Source organism: Schistocerca americana, chromosome 7 (assembly GCF_021461395.2).
Source record: "Schistocerca americana isolate TAMUIC-IGC-003095 chromosome 7, iqSchAmer2.1, whole genome shotgun sequence".
Lineage (NCBI taxonomy): Eukaryota > Metazoa > Arthropoda > Insecta > Orthoptera > Acrididae > Schistocerca > Schistocerca americana.
In genome coordinates this window covers 169,552,479-169,572,779 of record NC_060125.1, presented here as the reverse complement: position 1 = coordinate 169,572,779, position 20,301 = coordinate 169,552,479, and the positions used below count along the sequence as shown (strand labels likewise).

General features: G+C 42.7%; 2 protein-coding genes across 2 annotated transcripts in view; one reads left to right on the top strand and one right to left on the bottom strand.

Annotated features, from left to right (window-relative positions):
- Positions 1-4,843, bottom strand: part of LOC124621840 (metalloproteinase inhibitor 3) — a 94,619-nt gene extending 89,776 nt beyond the window's left edge. Inside the window, exon 1 of the mRNA XM_047147284.1 lies at positions 4,727-4,843. The gene's annotated coding sequence lies outside the window, so the exon portion shown is untranslated. The remainder of the gene's footprint in view (positions 1-4,726) is intronic.
- Positions 1-20,301, top strand: part of LOC124621839 (synapsin) — an 810,142-nt gene that overhangs the window by 371,476 nt on the left and 418,365 nt on the right. The gene's annotated exons all lie outside the window — the stretch shown is intronic.

Here is a 20,301-nt window from a genome sequence, read left to right as displayed (position 1 = left end):
AGTTACAGTTCAATTCGAGGTTAGCATACAAATTTAAATTGGATAACATAGCTGTGGTATACGCAGGCTTTTTATAATGTGGGAGGTAAATTTTGGCTACATATCATACAGAAACACATAGTGGAGAACTTACAATCGGACGAAAATTTTAGAAGAACATAAAATTGTAACTGTGATGTCCAAGAAAGGTTCCTGCGTGCCTCTTCTGCAATTTCCATTGGTATGCTGACGGTGCCTACTGTCACCAGAGAAACTCAGTCCTGTGGCTCTGAGCACTATGGGACTTAACATCTGAGGTCATCAGTCCCTTATAACTTAGAATTACTTAAACCTAACTAACCTAAGGACATCACACACATCCATGACCGAGGCAGGATTCGAACCTGCGACCTAATCCATTTCTATACGTCTTTCTTACACTCACGGCGCCAGGTTTGCGCCTGATGTTCAGAATTGGAACAAATGTTTTATTTTTCTTTCCGAGCGTAAATCGGTTCAGCATTAACGCATTAGAAGATCTACCAAATTTCTCTGTAATATGATAATTACAGGCCACACTGGACTTCTGTTAGTAGCTGCCCTTTAATTATAACCACACGGTAGAACAACTACTAAAACTAATCATAGGAAAAACAGATGCCAGACTAAGATCATGAATCAAAAGTTTACGAAATTCCATAGCATCTTGTGGAATTAATGTTACGCCACGTCAGCGCCTCTACCATGACGAAACAGTGTGCCACGCGGTACTAGTGAGGTGTGTCTAATTGATCATAATTTTACCTCTCTCCAGATGACCTTGGTGATTCCTCGACTATACTGTCAATGTTGATGAACGCGCGAGTCTGTCATGAATACAAATGTGTCTCACCGCCTGTCTGTATTCTGGTAGGTGCGGACGCGCAGTCTTCACGTAGCTAATGGCAGCCACCGCACATGTGCCATCACGACCGGAGGTGGTGAGGGGGAGGGGCAAGACACGTGCCCTCTGACCCTATGGCTCGTTGTCGCAATAAAAACACCATTAGTGCGTGTTGACTGGAGGATACCCGAATTGCCGTCTACGAGTTGCTCCGCTTTTCTTTCGGCATGACTCACTTAGCACCCAATGACGTAGTCTAACTGCAGGGGGTTCCGAGAAACTTGACGTATCTGAAATCACTATTACGAGATTTTATTCTTGCCACAGAACTTTTATCTCTTTAGAATCACAACGTGCAACGTAAAACATGTCGTTGGCTCCAATAGGTGGTCGCAACTTCAGCACGATAACAGTACTCCACGATTCTTTCGTGGAAGGACATTACACCTACGGACAGTTCTCTGGGTAGACGTTTAGTTCCCAAGATAACAGCTGAAAAGCACTGTTTTCTTAAGAAAAAGTAATTAAAACAATTTCTTTCAATATCAATGTGTTTTTTCCTTGAAATTTATAGCTTAGCTGACAATTTCCAAAGGCAGGAATTGACAGCTGTCATGGCATGCCTCTCAACTTTTCGTCCATTATCTGGTGCCTTGTGACGTCTACATTTTTGTCACGTATACATTATTTCATACAGAAAAGACAGGATGTTACTAATAATCCCTGTGATAAACGTTGTTGTAGCAAAGTACCCGACGATAGGGAATTTCACGAATTATAAATGTGTAAAATAAATACGAGCTGCGGCTGTATCCAACTTACTGACAGCAATAACATAAGGAAGGTCAAAAACAAAATTGGAGGTCTGTTACAAAATGATTGGTTTGGCTTTAGGAAAGATAAAAGCACCACTGACGCAGTTCTGGAGTTAAGTTTGTTAAAAGAATCAATATTTTTAAAAAATCAGGACACGTTCATGGGACTTATCAACATAGGTAAAAGTTCGATAGTATAAAACGTTGCAAGATCGAAATTCTCACGAAAATAAATGTAAACTATACCCAAAGACGGCTACTGTATCTTATGTACAATACCCAAGAGCGAACAATAAGAATAGAAGTCGAAGAACGAAGAGCTGGGATTAAAAAAAACTGTAATACAGGAATGCATATTTCTCCCCCTGCTGTTCAATTTGTAAGTGGAAGGAGCAATAATGGAAATGAAAGAAAAGTTCAAGATTGGAATTAAAATTCAAGGCGAAAGAATATCGATGATAAGATTCACTAATAACATTTGTTGTCCTCGGTGAGTGTGAAGAAGTATTACGGGTCGTACTGAATGGAATGTTCAGTCTAAAGAGTACTGAATATGGACGGAGAGTAAACCGAAGGAAAACGAGAATAATGAGTAGCGAAAATGAGATTAGCGATAAACAACATCAAAATTGTGGACCTCGAAATAGACAAGATGAAGGAATTCTGCTACCTTCGAAGCAAAATCACACTTGACGGACGAACCTATTACGACACAGAAACCAGACTGGCACAGGCAAATAGGGCATTCGTGGCCGAGAGACGTCTGCTATTATCAAACGTTGGCCTTAATTTGAGGAAGAAATTTCTCAGAATGTACGTTTGGAGCACAGCATTGTATGGTAGTGAATCAAGGATTATAGAACAACCTGAAAAGAAGAGAGACGAAGCGTTTGAGGTGTGGTGCTACAGAACAGTGTTGAATGTTAAGTGGACTTAAAAGATAAGGGATGAGGAGATTCTCCGTAAAACCGATGAGGTGAGGCGTGTGGAAAACATTGACAAGAAGAACGGACAAGGTGACAGAGCATACGTAAAGACATCGAAGAATAACCGCCGTACCCTAGCCAGCTGTAAAGAATAAAAACTGCAAAGGAAGACAAGGATTGGAATATACCCTATATATAATTGAGGACATTGGGTGTAAGTGATACTCTTATATGAAATGGTAGCGGACTGCCCTTAACAGTTAGAAGACCGAGTACTTGAAAGAAAACTCAAAGTCTGCTAGATGATGACATACATTGTCGAAAGTAGATGCAACGTACTAAAGATTTAAGCAGATTTGTGGTGGTTTACATGAAAATGTCCTAAATAGATACAGAAGCGTCGTCTAAACATTTATATTCTGCTTCGACCTTGAAATGTGTTCTCACGCTGTGATACACTACGTTTAAACTTGCTCCATCAACCAACTGGCAGTGGACGTTCAGTTTACAAGAGACGTCTGCATCCGCGCTGCTAAAAAGCTTGTATACGGAGGCGGACAAAACAAGAGACTATAGAAGATGCAAAGTTGTACACTTACCGAAAATGTTCAGTTCGCGGTAACCGCCTTTACAGCAGGATCTGTTAACGAGTCGACGTAAGTTAGTGATCACTCCTTCCACGACTCAAAAACATTATTTACGAGTCGCTTCCTGTGAGACGGCGCACGAGCTCTTGCCTTCTGGTGTGACGCAAAAACAAGTCTGAGTAATCTGCTCGTCAATTGTCACTGAACAATTTTACCCAAATGAAATTTGTCACAACGTAATGGCACAGCCCAAGACAGGAAAACAGTCACACACTTACACACCAGTGCGAACAGTTCCTTAGAAATTTGACCAGACTCTTTTAAAAATATGGCAGATCTCGTATGCGTATAGCGCTTCTAATGCAACCCTAAACACGTGTGAATAGGACTCTTGTTCCGAGGGTTCCCTACATACTTTATCATGTATATAGACAATCATATATAGGTTTTGATGAGTTTTCGAGTATGAAAATATGTCCGTATCTTTTGACTGTATGACTTAGATTCTTTAATTTTTTTACATCGGTAGTCGGCCATTGTGGCCGAGTGGTTCTAGGCGCTTCAGTCCGGAACCGCGCGACCGCTTCGGGCGCAGGTTCGACTCCTGCCTCGGGCATGGATGTGTGTGATGTTCTTAGGTTAGTTAGGTTTAAGTAGGTCTAAGCTCTACGGGACTGATGTCCCATAGTGCTCAGAGCCATTTGAACCATTTGAATTATACCGGCAAGGGACTGTAACCCTAGTATTTACCATAAATTTCGAGTCGATACCTCTACCCATTCCGTGAAAAACGGGTCTCTACAGGCGGAGAGATAGACAGACGGACGATAGGTAATCATATAAGGGTTCCGTATTTACCGATCGCGGCACAGAACCAAGAAAAGACAAGGTAACGCACGTTTTGAAATTCTGCGGCAGAAGGAACAAAATGTAAAGTTAGTTAGTGGTGTATAATATCAAGTATTACGTATCAAATGGGTGAACATTCTCATAGTAACATCTCATACATGTTACCACATACAACTGCAAATATGACACGGTTATACACGCGTGTCATTTTCTTCGCAGACTTTACTTTTTACACTGGCACGTTTAGTTTCTGAGGAAAACAGATTTTTAGGCTGAGTAGCCATCATCAAGAAAACGTATCGCTTCCTTGCGTTTCGTCGGTACTTAAGGCGGACGTTCTAAGTATTGTTGATAATGGTCTTCCGAAGACGTATAGTTACTGGAAACAGAATAACACGAAACAGGCAGAATAGCACAAAACTGTATAACGTTAAATTTGCCATCCGGAAATAGACGAAAGTTCTGGACGCTGTAAGACAGTTGGAGCTCTGCCAGGAAGATCGGAAATTATTTCACCACATTCAGAGACGAACGTTAGCTACTATGCAACAACACTTCTCTGCCCGGCGTGTTTTCTAGTTGCGTGCTCGTTACAAATTACGCTCAGCGCGTGCATTGAGAGCGAAGCAAGCAATCAGCTGTAGTGCGTGGTCACAATACTGTAAGAGCAGACTTATCGTCGATTACCGTTTGTCTTCTGTGCAGTTCCCCACGTCCGCGGCGGTAAGGACTCCACGATGAAGTGCAAGTGCTACAAACGTCCGCTGGCGGTGCAGAGCAAACAGCGGCAGGATCTTAACCGACACTATGGAGACCACGGAGCGTTCTCGCTGTGACTGGCGTCGGGAAATGGCTCAGCACAGCTGAATGGAAGGGGAGGGGAGCGGACTGAGAGAGAGAGAGAGAGAGAGAGAGAATGGGACGCTTCAGATGCGCAGTACGGCCGCTACGTGATCTGCACTCGACGTCTCGTCTTGCTGAGTCTCGTCTTCACCTTCACGCGTGCTGACAGCCCAATTGTTTGTGTGTGTGTGTGTGTGTGTGTGTGTGGTATGTAAGAGGGACAGAGAGAATATCATGCTGCGGAGCGAGGACTGTTCTTCACCAGAATGGCACCGAACTATTGAAAAGTGAGTAAACAAATTTGGACGGTCTACTGACACGACTACGGATGCAGGCACGCGGACGGAAGTAGGAAGCGTTACACCATGAACATCTCACCCGAACACTACAGAATTGATTCTCCAGTACTCCCATGTGTGTGGGATAAGTATAATTTCATCGTTGTGCAGCTTACTTTTAGTACAGGAAAAAGCCTTTCATACTGATTAACGATTGTGTGACTACCTAATACTGGATTGTTATAATTAAAGCACAGCTACTCATAGAGGTCCAGTGTGTACTGTAATTATCGTATGGCAACGAAACTTTATTCATATATTAACTCGGAACCGATTTAGACTCGAAAAAAATTTGTTCCAGTTTTGGCCACCATGTCCAAGTCCGACTCTGTCAATACAAGAAAGCCGTACAGAAATGTTTCCACGTGTAATGAATTAGGAGTGGGACGTTGGCAGAAAAGATCAAACAAGTGAGAAGGGCATATTGTTGATTATTATTATTGACTGTTATGGCGTGTCAAATAACAATTTGGACGTCATATTGTCATATGAACATTACACAGCGCCATATTTGTACCTGGTGGTCAAAATTGGAACTAATTTTTGTTACAGCGTAACGCTTTAGCGGATCTACCAAGTTTCGCTGCCACACGATAATTGCAGCCTACAATGGGTCTCCGTGAGTAACTGCACTTTAACTGTAACCGCCCGGTATTTATTGGGTGTGTCTGATGTTATTGCAACTTTTCATATGGAAGCCACAACACACAATGCCCACAGAACGTGCACGGGCAGTTTAATGCCGTCTTTCGCACCATGAGAATAGTCGAATCATTGGCGTGAGGGATACGGGAGCATCACACCTACAGACTACATAGGCGGTTGGCTGCAGTGGAATAATACACCTAGTGAGGTGGCGCAGTGGTTAGCACACTGGTCTCCCATTACGGACGACAAAATTCCGGGTCCTGCCATCCAAATCTAGGTTTTCCGTGATTTCCCTAAATCGCTCCAGGCAAATGCCGGGATGGTTTATTTGAAAGGGCACGGCCGACTTCCTTCCCCATCCTTACCTAAACCGATGAGACCGATGACCTCGCTGTCTGGTCTCCTTCCCCAAAAAACAACAACAACAGTTCGTTGAATACAACCTGCAAAGAAGGGGCGACTGATTTCTGTGCTCTATCATTTATAAATCAGATCACAGTCGCTGAGCGCAGCCACGTTCGTAACGGAAGGTAACCCGACAACCTTCCTCTCTTCCTTTTGCAGTGGAATAAACGTAGAGCGAGCGCTGATTGCATATACTCAGGCCAACAGTGTGGCAACGGGTCTTCTGTAATCCTTACCAATCGTGATTGATGGAGGACATCGAAAAAGTTCAAGAAATGGCAGCTCGTCTTGTATTATCGTGAGATAGGAGAGAGAGTGTCACTGATATTATAAGAGAAATCATCGAAACAAAAACGATTTTTTCATTCCTCCTTTCTCTTTTCACAGAATTTCAATTATCAGCTTTCTTAACCGAACGCGAAAACATTTAGCTAACGCCCATCGAGAGAGAGAGCGAGAGAGAGAGAGGTATTGGGGGGGGGGGGGGGGGGGGGGGTTGAAAGACTATTATAATAAAATAACGGGAAACAGAGCTCGCAGGGTAACATTTAAGTGTTGAAATCTCCCCCGATCTGTTTGGAACTGTTGCAGTCTAGAAAGAGTCTGAAAGTGGCTCAAAGAACCTTTCGTCAAAACTACTGATTGGTTTTGCGGATGCAAGTTTTACAGTATTAGTGTGACGATTTTCGCGTTTGAATCTTTGTGTAAATAAAGTGTGAACTAGTAAAACGAAAACGCGTATGAATTAGAATTATTATATACTATCGAAGAGTTGAATTCTTTAAAGGACATCGTTTGAACCAGGTGTGTCCAACCGGCGGGCCGCATACGGCCCAAAGAAAGTATCAGTGCGGCCGAAGAACTCAGCATCTATCGCACGATTGGTAAAAAAAGCCTTAAAATTCCGTTTATGTAAAGCAGAGATAAATTCAAACATAATCCTAAGACGGAATGAAATACACTGCCAAACTTTCCGACTTCATGCAAGCATTTGAAAATCGATGTCAGGACTTTCTAAAAAAAATTTGTATTTAAGCGAAACCTCTAACAAACAATATAGATACGTTGCTAGAAGATTTTCAGATAGACTACAGAGTTGCGGTCTGATATCCAACGAAAAGAAAAATTTTATCAGGCATCTTTGTTGGACTTTTTCAAATATACCTGCCCAGAGACAAATATCCCTTGCTGCACAGTCATGTTACCCTTGTTATTTTATTTATATTCATCCTGTAGCCTCTGCTGTATGGTCTTTTTTAAAGTTAATTTCAAACCCAATCGGTTCACTAGTTAGACAGCCATTGCTTAACAAAGCTGGTGTCTAGAAGCGAAGACTTGACTGCTGCTGCCAACAAAGAGAAAAACAGAATTCGTTGCACTGTATCATACATGCGTATGGTCATGTAGAAACCTGGATATCAGGATAAGTAATACTTTAACAAAATTGGTAGCAACACTAACTACCGTGGTCTGTAGTTTCGAGTATTTTCCATCAGTTGTACTGAAGCTAAATTCACTATATTTCCACAGACACGCAGAAGAGTAAATGCCTGAAAAAAAAAAAGAAAATGTACATATAAAAGATTTCATCACAGCGGAGAAGTTGTGCCGTTCTTGCAAGTAATCCTGATAATTTACGTCATCTGTCGTGTAATTTCGCACAACGACTCATTTGAATCAGGATTACATGCACGAATGCCTCAGTTACGTCCATCAACGCAAACTTCACAAAATAACCCGCCAGCCATCCCTACTTCTCGCCACTCCACGAAGTGGAACAATTATTCAGTACTAGTACCGCCTTTATCGCTAAAATCTGAAGCTGCCGACGTGGTCGGATTTCAGACCCACGAATACGGGCAAACTACTTTTCGCAACAAAAGAACGACGACACGAACTGCCCTGTCACCGTCGAAGCGATGTCAACAGAAATTATAACGGTTCACTTACTGAGGAGACCGTTCGGTAAAGGTTGCGCCATAAGAACATAAAACATGCAGACACTCAGACACGCGGCTGTTTCGCTGACAACGGAACCGCTGAAAAGAACAGACACAGCGTTCGTTATCGCCGTCTAGACGGAGCCCCGTCTGCGCTGCTGTGCAACTTCCACGTCTCTTTGTTCTGATCAGCGGACGACTAAGTAGAGGAACAGTTCTAAACACGGGTTTTCTTTATTTGTTTATTTATTTACTCGTTTCTCCCTATGTGGAGGGGGCTGTGTGGCAGCTGCTAAGTATCAAAGTCTCCAAATCACAACAAGCAACTACTAACAATTCTATTTACTAAGAATATATGGAGTCGTTTCTGGTTAGTAGATTCATCTTCAAGCAACTGTTGATATTTATATTTTCATTTAACTTATACTGAGCACGAGATGATGAGTCTTTTTAGTTTCTCGTGTTCAACATAAGGTAGATAGAATTGTAAATTCGAACAATCGTCTGTCGATGAACCCGTCGTTACGAAACCTGTTACGGCCCTATTTGTTCCTAATAAATAGCATTATTAATCATGGTTGGTTGCGTTGCTGTGTTTTTGTAAGAATTAACCTTTATCCCCACACAGTCACGGCCTCAACATGTCGACTTTCGAGACATAGTAACAAACAAAAACAAGTATATTAAGGAGATAAAACAGTGATGATTCGCATGATAATGCATATGTAGATGATGATGATGATGATGATGCGGGAATATCATATGAGAAATCGTATATGATCTACGAGGGTGAGTCGATAAATTAGTCGCAAACTGAAAGAGAGACATCAGAGCCGGCCGGAGTGGCCGAGCGGTTAAAGGCGCTACAGTCTGGAACCGCACGACCACTACGGTCGCAGGTTCGAATCCTGCCTCGGGCATGGATGTGTGTGATGTCCTTAGGTTAGTTAGGTTTAAGTAGTTCTAAGTTCTAGGGGACTTATGACCACAGCAGTTGAGTCTCATAGTGCTCAGAGCCAGAGACATCAGAGCCGGGCTTACTACCCTGAAATTTATTTTCCATTTCTACATACTCCCCTTGTGTAAACTTAAACACGTATTGACTGGCGGCTCCATAGAGCACAATGAGCATATACGTGAAATTAGAAGGAAGGTCAGCGTTGGCCGTAATTTTGATGGTCTGTTGACAGCAAAATCTATTTTCAATCACGTAGTGATCATCTTCAGTGCTGTAGTGTATAAATTAAACTCATAGGCACTGGTGTCAAGTTATTATCAGTAACCAAAACTATCGAACGATCACAATAACTGAATCGTTCAGTTATTGTGATCATTTCATAGCTTTGGTTACTGATAATAACTTGACACCAGTGCCTGTGAGTTAAATTTGTACACTACAGCCGGACGGAGTAGCCGTGCGGTTCTAGGCGCTACAGTCTGGAACCGAGCGACCGCTACGGTCGCAGGTTCGAATCCTGCCTCGGGCATGGGTGTGTGTGATGTCCTTAGGTTAGTTAGGTTTAATTAGTTCTAAGTTCTAGGCGACTCATGACCTCAGAAGTTAAGTCGCATAGTGCTCAGAGCCATTTGAATCTTCTCTCTCTCTCTCTCTCTCTCTCTCTTTTTTTTTTTTTTTTTTTTTTACACTACAGCACTGAAAAGTGATTCAAAATCGATTTTGCTGTTAATAGACCATCAAAATTACGGCCAACGCTGACCTTCCTTCTAACTTAAACACGTATCCCATTGTTCGATAAGGCATTGAAAACCTCCAGCATAGAATTCTTGTGGCATGGTCCGCACCTAACGAGTGACCTCGAGGGGTACTGCCAATTTATTTGGTTCCTTACATTGCTGCACCCCGCAAACCGCCGTGTAGTGTGGCCAGCGAAATACCCCTAAACGGGGAAATAATGTGCCATCACTTGATAACCAGGGCAGTCAGGACATTCCTTGTTTCTGATATTTCTTGTCCTTTGCTGAATTCCTGTATCCAGTTAAATACAAATTTCCATGACATACAGTTCTAACCATAAACGGGACAAATTTTGCTATGGGCGTGCTCTGCAGACTGACCTCGGCTCGCAGCAATCGCGTTGTTGTAGTCGGGTACACATACACAGCACACCTGCCGTCTTGGTCTGACTGCAGATCATTAACCATTGGTCGCATAATACTGTGTATCTGCTGCCTCCCATGCGACATGTGCTGCAACCTTCTAGATACGTACAGAACCGAATGTTAAAGGCGTTTGTGGCTTGTTTATGACTCACCTTCGTTTCTGGGAGGAGGAACTGATAGTTTGGATATAGACTTTGGTATTTTCGTATGGCAGGGAAGAAATAGGAGGAGGACGGGAAGCTGTTTGTAACATTCTTTAAGAGTGCGATAGGTTACAGTTGATAGGATGGATAGATCTCGAGGATTATCACTTGGTCATGGAGACAGCGATGGTTAAAATAACGATATAAATGTGTGTAGAGTGTGTGAAGGTGAAAGGAAGATGGAAACTGCTCATACAGACTCAGAAGCAGACCAGACTGCTCAACGATGGGGGACGCAATAGGGTGTTGGAGACCAAGTTTACGGTAAACGTCCGGTTGAGGAGTTTGGAGAAGTGAGAACACTTCGAGCTGATAGATGGTAGAGGACATGGGACGGAAAGAAATATAGAAAGCGAGGTGGAATGCATGACGTTTAACGATTTGGAGGGAGCGGTAGAAGATGAGAGGAGCAGGGCTCCATGTTAGTTACGTTTGCACCGGTCCTTACCTATGCATGTAGCGTACGAGATGCTTGTGTATGTGGAAGACTGTAATGGCATTTAGCCAACAGTTAGTCGTCTTGGCCTACTTTAGGCCTTCTGTTTTGGTTTGTTTACTGGTTTTCCAAGTTTTTTTTGATCGAAAGTACGAGAGACGTTTGATAAGCAATGCAACACACATTTTTCTCGGCCAATATGGTCTGCTTTAGACGTTTTAACTCGGCGTCCAGAAGAATGGGTACTCTAGTAAGGAAATAAATAGAGTTTTGCGACCGAATAACAGGAGGCCTAAGGACAACGATAGGACACAGCGATGGAAGAACACGGTTTCTCTACCCTTCATCAAAAAAGCACTTCGTTCCGTTAAGGATAAACGTCCCCCTCTGTCTGCAAGTGGTGTATACAAGATTCCGTGTACATGTGCTAGGGTCTACATTGGAACTACAGAGAGAAGTGTGAATACACGGTTGAAGGAACATAAAAGTCTTTGCGACTAGGGAAAACAGACAAGTCAGCCGTGGCGGAACACATGCTCTTCAGTCGGGTGATCATGTAGTGAAATTTTCGGAAACTGAAGTTTTATGTACTATGACGAATTATTATCCACGGCTATATAGAGAAGACATCGAAATATAGAAACATGGGGATAATTTTAACAGAAAATAAGCTATGAAACTCAGCGATATATGGACAGTGGCGCTACAGAATCGATGAGAATTTTTTTATCTTTGACGTACTGTACTCGATAGTTATATTTTATCCTTGACAAGGTTTATCTCTGCTATCACGTGAAATACAGACCACGCCCACTTTCCCGGTATTTAGGCCGTTCTTCGACGTCCGATTCGTCAGTCGGCAAGACTCAGCACAACCAGGAGCACCTCCGAAGATGTCCAACGTAGCTTTGGACGAAACGTCATGGATAGAAGAGTTCCATGGACCACGACCATACAACCCGGAAGAATTCTCGGCAGCAGAGACCTATTATCGAGTTTCTTTTGTTGGAAAACCAGAGCATCACAGATATTCATAGGCGCTTGCAGAATCTTTACGGAGGCCTGGAAGTGAACAAAAGCACGGTGAGTCGTCGGACGAGGGGTCTATCATCACATCAACAAGTTCGCGCAAATCTGTCAAATCTATCACGTGTCGGCCGGCCACACACAGCTGTGATTCGAGCAATGTTAGCGATGTTGGAACGTGCGAGCACTCTCATTCGACGTTATCGACAAATCATTATCAGACATCTCGCTGCTCAACAGTATGTCTCTGTTGGTAGTGCTGACACACTCGTCCACCAGTTGGGCTACTCAAAGGTCTACGCCCCGATGGGTTCCTCGTCGCCTAACACAAGACTATAAAAATCAGCGTAGAACCATCTGTGCGAAAATGCTTGCGCGTTGCGATGTTGACCTACCTCTCCTCTGAAGAAAAAGTTCAAAAGCGCGCCCTCAAGTGATAGTCATGGTACGGTCATCTGGTACTCTGAAGTGGGTTATTCTGCTTGATGTCCTCCTTCAAGATACAATGATCAACTCTGAAGTGTTTTGTGCTACCCTCAGGAAACTGAAGGTACGACTTCAGCGTGTTTGTCATCACAAAAATGCAAACAAACTTCTCCTTCTCCATGACAACGCAAGGCCTCGCACATGTCTGCGCACCTGAGAGCAGCTCACGAAAGTTCACTGGGCTGTTTTTCGTCATCCACCGTACAGTCCGGGCCTCGTAACTTCCGAATTCTATGTGTTTTATCCAATGAAGGACATGCTCCGAGGAAGCAGTACATGCTTGATGTGGAGGTTATTGATGCAGCAAGACGTTGGCTCCGACGTCAACCAATAGAGTGGTACTATGCGGGCATACAGACCGCCTTCACATTGAACGAAGAGTACACTGAAAAACACGGTTTTGTGGCGTATGGAATAACATGGTGTGTTGGAATCCTGAGTAAAACCAACCTGCTTTCAGAAAAAATGTTGGATTACTTACTGAACGCCCCTCTATTTTGTGTTAAGCATGCCAAACACCTTGGTTGAAGATGCAAAAATCTAATAACGTTGGTTTTATTAGGTCGAGATAATTCAGCCGAAGAATATGTGTCGTACTACGACATAATTTTACAGGGACATTCAGTGGTATATGTGGATACCGTCTGCAAAATTTGTTGTGAATGTAATTAGTAGTAAAGAAGTAGTAAATCAAAACGTTATGCCCGATGCTGAAGTGTTAATGCAAGCACAGCGAAAATGTAGTAAGTGAATTTTTTTTTTTTATCTTTGTGTGTGTGTGGGGCGGGGGGCGCGGGGGAGGGGGGGGGGGGGTGTCAGCGAGAAAGAGTTTTGAAATGGTTTGAAACTGTGTGTAAAATTTGTTGTGCTATGATTCTCAAATACTGAATGAATGTAGTCTGGGTGTAAGTTCGGAGGCCTCCACAGCCGGAGTGGCCGTGCGGTTCTAGGCGCTACAGTCTGGAACCGCGTGACCGCTACGGTCGCAGGTTCGAATCCTGCCTCGGGCATGGATGTGTGTGATGTCCTTAGGTTAGTTAGGTTTAAGTAGTTCTAAGTTCTAGGGGACTGATGACCACAGTAGTTAAGTCCCATAGTGCTCAGAGCCATTTGAACCTCCACAGCCAGAACACTCACTCGAAGCAATCTCACCCATTAAACGTCTGTTTGTGTGTTTACGGCGCAATATAAAGCCGAGTGACCACATAAAACTAATCGTAGGGAAGGTAGATTCCAGACAGATTCTACGGAAGAATCTTCAGGGCGTTTAGCCCACCAACAAAGGAAGTAGCTTGTATAACGATTTGAAGTGGAATGATCATATAAAATTAATTGTTGGTAAGGCGGGTGCCAGCTTGAGATTCATTGGGAGAGTCCTTAGAAAAAAATGTTCAAATGTGTGTGAAATCTTATGGGACTTAACTGCTTAGGTCATCAGTCCCTAAGCTTACACACTACTTAACCTAAATTATCCTAAGGACAAATACACACACCCATGCCCGAGGGAGGACTCGAACCTCCGCCGGGACCAGCCGCACAGTCCATGACTGCAGCGCCAGACCGCTCGGCTAAACCCGCGCGGCGGAGTGTCCTTAGAAAATGTAGTCAATCAACAAAAGAGGTGGCTTACAAAACACTCGTTCGGCCAATGCTCGAGTATTGCTCATCAGTGTGGGATCCGTACCACGTCGGGTTGACAGACGAGATAGAGAAGATCCAAAGAAGAGCGGCGCGCTTCATCACAGGGTTATTTGGTAAGCGTGATAGCGTTACGGAGATGTTTAGCAAACTCAAGTGGCAGACTCTGCAAGAGAGGCGCTCTGCATCGCGGTGTAGCTTGCTCGCCAGGTTTCGAGAGGGTGCGTTTCTGAATGAGGTATCGAATATATTGCTTCTCCCTACTTATACCTCCCGATGAGATCACGAATGTAAAGTTAGAGAGATTCGAGCGCGCACGGAGGCTTTCCGGCAGTCGTTCTTCCCGCGAACCATACGCGACTGGAACAGGAAAGGGAGGTAATGACAGTGGCACGTAAAGTGCCCTCCGCCACACATCGTTGGGTGGCTTGCGGAGTGTAAATGTATATGTAGACGTAGAACCCTCTCTCAACTGATACTTTAATATTACTCGTCGATCGGAGACACGGAAGAGATGGATGTGATAGAGAAAGTGGGCAAGAATATCGTGCTTTGATAAAGGTTTTTCTCGCAATCGCAAAAGCGTCACGGAGATGCTCGTCCAACTAAAGTAGCAGATGCTACAACTCAGGCGTTGTGCGTTTGGTGTGGGTGGGCTACTGTTAAAATACCAAGAGCGGGAGTTCCTGGAAGGCTCACTATTTTACTTCCTACCACGGATATGACATTAACTTAAAACTTGTGGGATTCGAGCTCACGTGGAAGTTTAGCAATAATCGTATCATTCGCTTCTGGAACGGTAAACGAGAAAGTGACAGCGGTATACAAAAATCCCTCCGCCACACACCATAAGGCCGCTTGTGGAGTATGAATGTAGAAATAGATACAGATAGAGATTGAATATTTTTATGTGAGACAAACGCCAGATTTGATTCAATATAGTGAATGGTAAAAATGTAATAAAGAGTTTCTGTGAACTCGTAATTCACCTCACGGATACTTGAACAATACAGAAAACCAAGGTTACAACAAAGGGACCATGAAAAATTATGCACCACTCACGTCAAGCTCAGATAAATGAACTGCATGACACTTTGATTACCTCGACTACGTGCATTCATTAAGCGAATTAGTAGTTTCGTAGTTGACGAGTTTGTTGTGAGCTTACGGATTATTACGCCGGGTGCCAGACAACCGCTAACACGCGTACACGACACGTCTGGAGAGGTCCAGTAAATTTACGACGGGTTTATTCGGTTCATCATCACAGCGACGTTTATTAATGTGTTACCTTATTTAGCATTGTAATAGAGCCGGTTTTCATTTTTTTATGTTTTTCTTGCTTTGGGCTTTCTGGAAGCTTTCATCACGTCCCGCCTTTCGCGTCATAATCGTTACGATGAACGTTCCATTTAAAGCGGTCGCTTTTTATGACCACGCTGTAGCCGTTAATAACTCGTTCTAAGGCGCGATTTCACTAATTTCTCTCTTAAACGGTACAAAATGTATAATTCTTCTTGTTGTATCTGGCTTCAAAGAATGTCTTGCATACAATAAAAAATGTTGAACATGTGTTGAAAATTACTGTATTTTTGCTATTCACCATTATTTTCTTCTGCTGTTTCAAGTGACACATTTCAATCAGGTGCATCTGTTCGTAGAACAGATTGACTGTTTGTATCATATAAATCACTAGTTTACAATGTAAACAGGACGTTCCTCCTATCAGTTCTGGATGGCTTAACGTATTCACTACCCTACGAAATAGTCTTTTTGTCATTCAGTTGTTCGGCGATGTAGATATAATTACGAAGCTTATTTCAACATTTTGTGCAGAGATATCGACTGCTCTAGCTTGGAAACCGATGCTTTGAAGACCTAAGTCAATAACGTTACAATCCATACTCCTCTTTACCATAGGTACTTACCTCTATTTTGCGCTAAGACATTATTTAATATCCTCTGAAATTGACATACGATTTCTGTTGTTGCTGTAATCGTGTCTCGCCAATTGCAAATACTGATATTTGATGTTCACTTGCTAATTTAATGAGGCTGTCTTTGTCAGATGTCACTGAGCGTGCGTTCTGTAAAAGGATGCTGGAATTTATAACCTCTATTTTAATTTTCTATAACTAGCTTCAAGTTTACGTGCAATTTGGAGACAATAGTGCCGTCGACATGTTACATATCTGGCGCTTAATCTTATTAGTCTGAATTTGTCCTTTATTCCGGGATGCCAAGCTGAGTAGGTAACAACACCCATAACAACTGATAAGTTATTTACGGAATGTTCATTCGGTCCGTTTTGTTGCGCGTTAAGACGATTCTGTGGTGGCAAAGTGTACTGCGCCACTGGAGTGCAGGCCGAGTTGGTTTTTCTAGCATTCTAGGGGACTGATGACCTCAGTCCCACAGTGCTCAGAGCCATTTGAACCATTTTGAGATATATTTACGAAATTTCAATCACCAAATTGTCTTCCGAGCGTGAAAATATTTTGTTGACACCCACCTACGTAGGGAGAAATGATCATCATAATAAAATATGAGAAATCAAAGCTCGAACGGAAAGATTTAGGTGTTCCTTTTTCCCACGCGCCATTCGAGAGTGGAATGGTAGAGAAGTAGTATGAAAATGGTTCGATGAACCCTCTGCCAGGCACTTATGTGTGAATTGCAGAGTAACCATGTAGGTAGGTGTAGATGTACAGTTCACATGAACTTTTAAGCTGTGGCCTTTTTTCGCATGTGCTGCTCGAAACGTCGCCGAACGCGAGGATAACGCCGCAGGACGCCACGCTTTTGCGCCATTACAGAGAAAGATTTTATCCAGCTTTGAGCCAAATTTCAAACCTACGCGTCAGAATGGGAGACAGAAGCGGGTTTTCAAAAAGTGATCCTTTAATTTTTTTGCGCAGTGTATATTACAAAAATTACGCGACGCTCGTATGTAGGTCGCATGTTTGAGAACTTTTGTATCTTTGCGGACTGTTCTCTTGCGCTTCCTTGCGTCCCCATGGGTTCGTCGTAACCCATATCAGACCTCTCGCGTTCTGTGCACTGTCATTACTCTGGGTATAAAAATGCGGCGAGCATCTGCCGACATCTATAAACCGAGCATTTGAATCCAAATTACATGCAAATGGCGAGAGTACGATGAATATTTTATTGCGCCCGCAGCGGTACAACGTGCCCGTAGTAAAATGTAAATACCCTGAGGGGGACAAACAATCGGGTTACTCTCAAAGCATCGCTAAAGCTACAATAACGAAAGAAGGGTAATATAGACTCCAAGCAGGTGCACCGCGACACGTCATTAGATGTGAGCGTGGGGACTCTTTCACAATGAGGGAGGCACTTGCCGAGTAGTCACGCACCTGGAAGTGTTTATCTTCATTGTATCATTGTATCAATGTTAGAAAACATTTCCTGTGAGTGCCACAAGTACTGTACGTATTCCTGAGGACTTTCTCCTGGTACCAATCATCGTCTAACTCCCTGATAATCCAGTTAGGACAAAATCTTCAATCTACCAGCATGTCCAAACTAGTTATTTGTCAATAACTGCTACTTCGTAGTAACGTCTCCTACACTGTGTAACATTCCAAATACAACTCGTGCCTCTAAAATACATGCAGATTACAATAAATCAAAATAAGCCCACACCAAACCGTTGTATTATTCAAACTAGATTTCATAAAACTGCGTATGTCCACCTAATCCTGTTTCGTTCGGATCGGAATATCGATATCATTTCATAGTAGAAATTATTGGATTGCGGTATTGTTCTTGGACTTCCTAACGCAATGGGCAGCCGTAAAAATGCTAAGAACGTTCATGCTACTAAATACCAAGTAATCCACACCAAAGAGCAATTTCTTTCTGTGTTAAAGGTATGTACCCCTTATCCTCGCCACTAAGAACAAAAAGCACGTACACTGAATCCCACCAATCGTCTAGACTGTAAAAAAGTATATATTAATTAAGGAAAAAAAGAAACTGGTTTTAGAAGTTGGTACAGCACGATGAACAATGTTATAACCGATGTGACAGACGGAAGACATGAGAACGAATTATCAGTTTATTCCTTGGAATTATAGATTTCAACAAATCTTCAGACGCCATCTCGACTAATTCTGGGCTCGCTGCACTTAACAGACAGAAATTCAGCTTTCAACATATCAAATGAAATGTGATATTTTATTAAGAGTTCGTAAATGCAAAACAGGATAAACCGTTACGCGAAGTGACTTAATGTAGGGAAAGCAATATTAGAACTCTTCAAATTATTTAACTCTAAGGAACGAATGATCATCAATGAATTTATTCTAACCGGATGCTTTCTCTCTACATATGGCGTTCTTTTTAGTATCTTCGAGCGAAGAAGGATATCAGCTAAGAACAATACAACAGCTATAACAGACAGCCAAAAATTAAATTAAGCAACATGAAAATTGCGTACTATCAGTATATAAAAATGAAATATATTTACTGCTAATTTGGCGAGTGCAGGCGTCACCTGCAGGTCAAACATCGACCGTTAGAAGTAAAATTATGGAGCAGCTACAAATCCTTTATTGGCGTGTTTTACTCGTCAGACATGATAATCTTAAGAAATTTAGTAGCCAACGGCTACGCGTTACATATATCTCTATGTTTACAGATCCAGCGTCATACTTGATGAGGTGGGAGCTGTACCCAGTCAGATTGTACTCAACGCGTGGCCGTTGGGTACTTACTTCCTGAAGATGCTTGCGTCTCACGAGAGAAACATGTCAATAAAGGGAACTTGTAAGCAACCTGTGGATGCTCCATAATTTTAATATTTATTGCTCAATCTGCGGTCTCGTTACGTAATGCAGAACCCATAAAAGAATAAAGATGTCGCCAATCCAAAGGTTGGTTCCAGGATCATACTGCTTTTCTAATTATGCCCTTGCCTTTGCGCGACGTTTGAACTGATATATCCAAATACTTATCGCAGGGGTTGCTTAAGTGCTTAATGGCACAATGATTCTATTGCACTACCTCCTAACTCGTTTAGCTTTTCCTGGCTGAAACCGTACTGGTTCCCACCTCAATGCCAGTAAGCGAAACATCCTGTATTTTGATTAATCCTGCTTTCCATTCCTTGGTTGCAAAGCAAATAAAATTTGTGAATTGGCAATCTCGTCTCCCTCAGGGTGAACCCAAAGTTCATCGACACGTTTTGTTATTACAGTTACCTTTGTTCTGTAAAAATAGTTTCACAACAGTGTAAAGGCTTGTAATACGTGAGCATTCTAGTACGGAAGGATCCGCTTCTTGCAAACTCCTATGTACATATTTAAGAGCACAGTCTTCCACTGCACTCAGTGGACGAAGGCACGAGTTACACATAGACCAACACTCCATCAATAAATCCATCCATACCGATGTCTTGTCACTGTTAATGTACAACTGACGAGGCCGAAGAAACAAACCCTAGACAGAACCGAACTATACTAAATACATGCTTGCGGGAGAAGAGTGAAATGGGCATATGATGTTGGCAACAGGAAGTACCGTGAGCGAATGGGACAAGTTTGTTTCAAAACAAGAAACACAGTGCACACAGTCTATATCGAAACTGGTGCGTATATATTTTTTCATTATAATACAAATAAAAGGATAACACACGGTGAGAGGGCGCTGTGGAGGTTGAAAACTGTAGGGGAAGACAGAGACTGGAGTATATCCTTTAATTAAGTCAGGACGCTGTGTGCAAGTGCTAATCTGATTTGAAGAGCTTGACGCTGGAGGGGTAACCTTCGCGGGCTGCATCAGACCAGTTGAAGGACTGATGATTTCTCTCTCCTCCTATGATCTCTCTCTCCTCACCCCTCTCATTACTCGCCGGCCGCGGTGGCCGTGCGGATCTAGGCGCTTCAGTCCGAAACCACGCGACTGCTACGGCGCAGGTTCGAATCCTGCCTCGGGCATTGGGGTGTGTGATGTCCTTAGGTTAGTTAGGTTTAAGCAGTTCTAAGTTCTAGGGGACTGATGACCTCAGATGTTAAGTCCCATAGTGCTCAGAGCCATTTGAACCATTTTTTTCTCATTACTCCGTACCACCGCCACCAAAAGAAACATATATATATATATATATATATATATATATATATATATATATATATATATATATTCAAGCTGCTGCCAC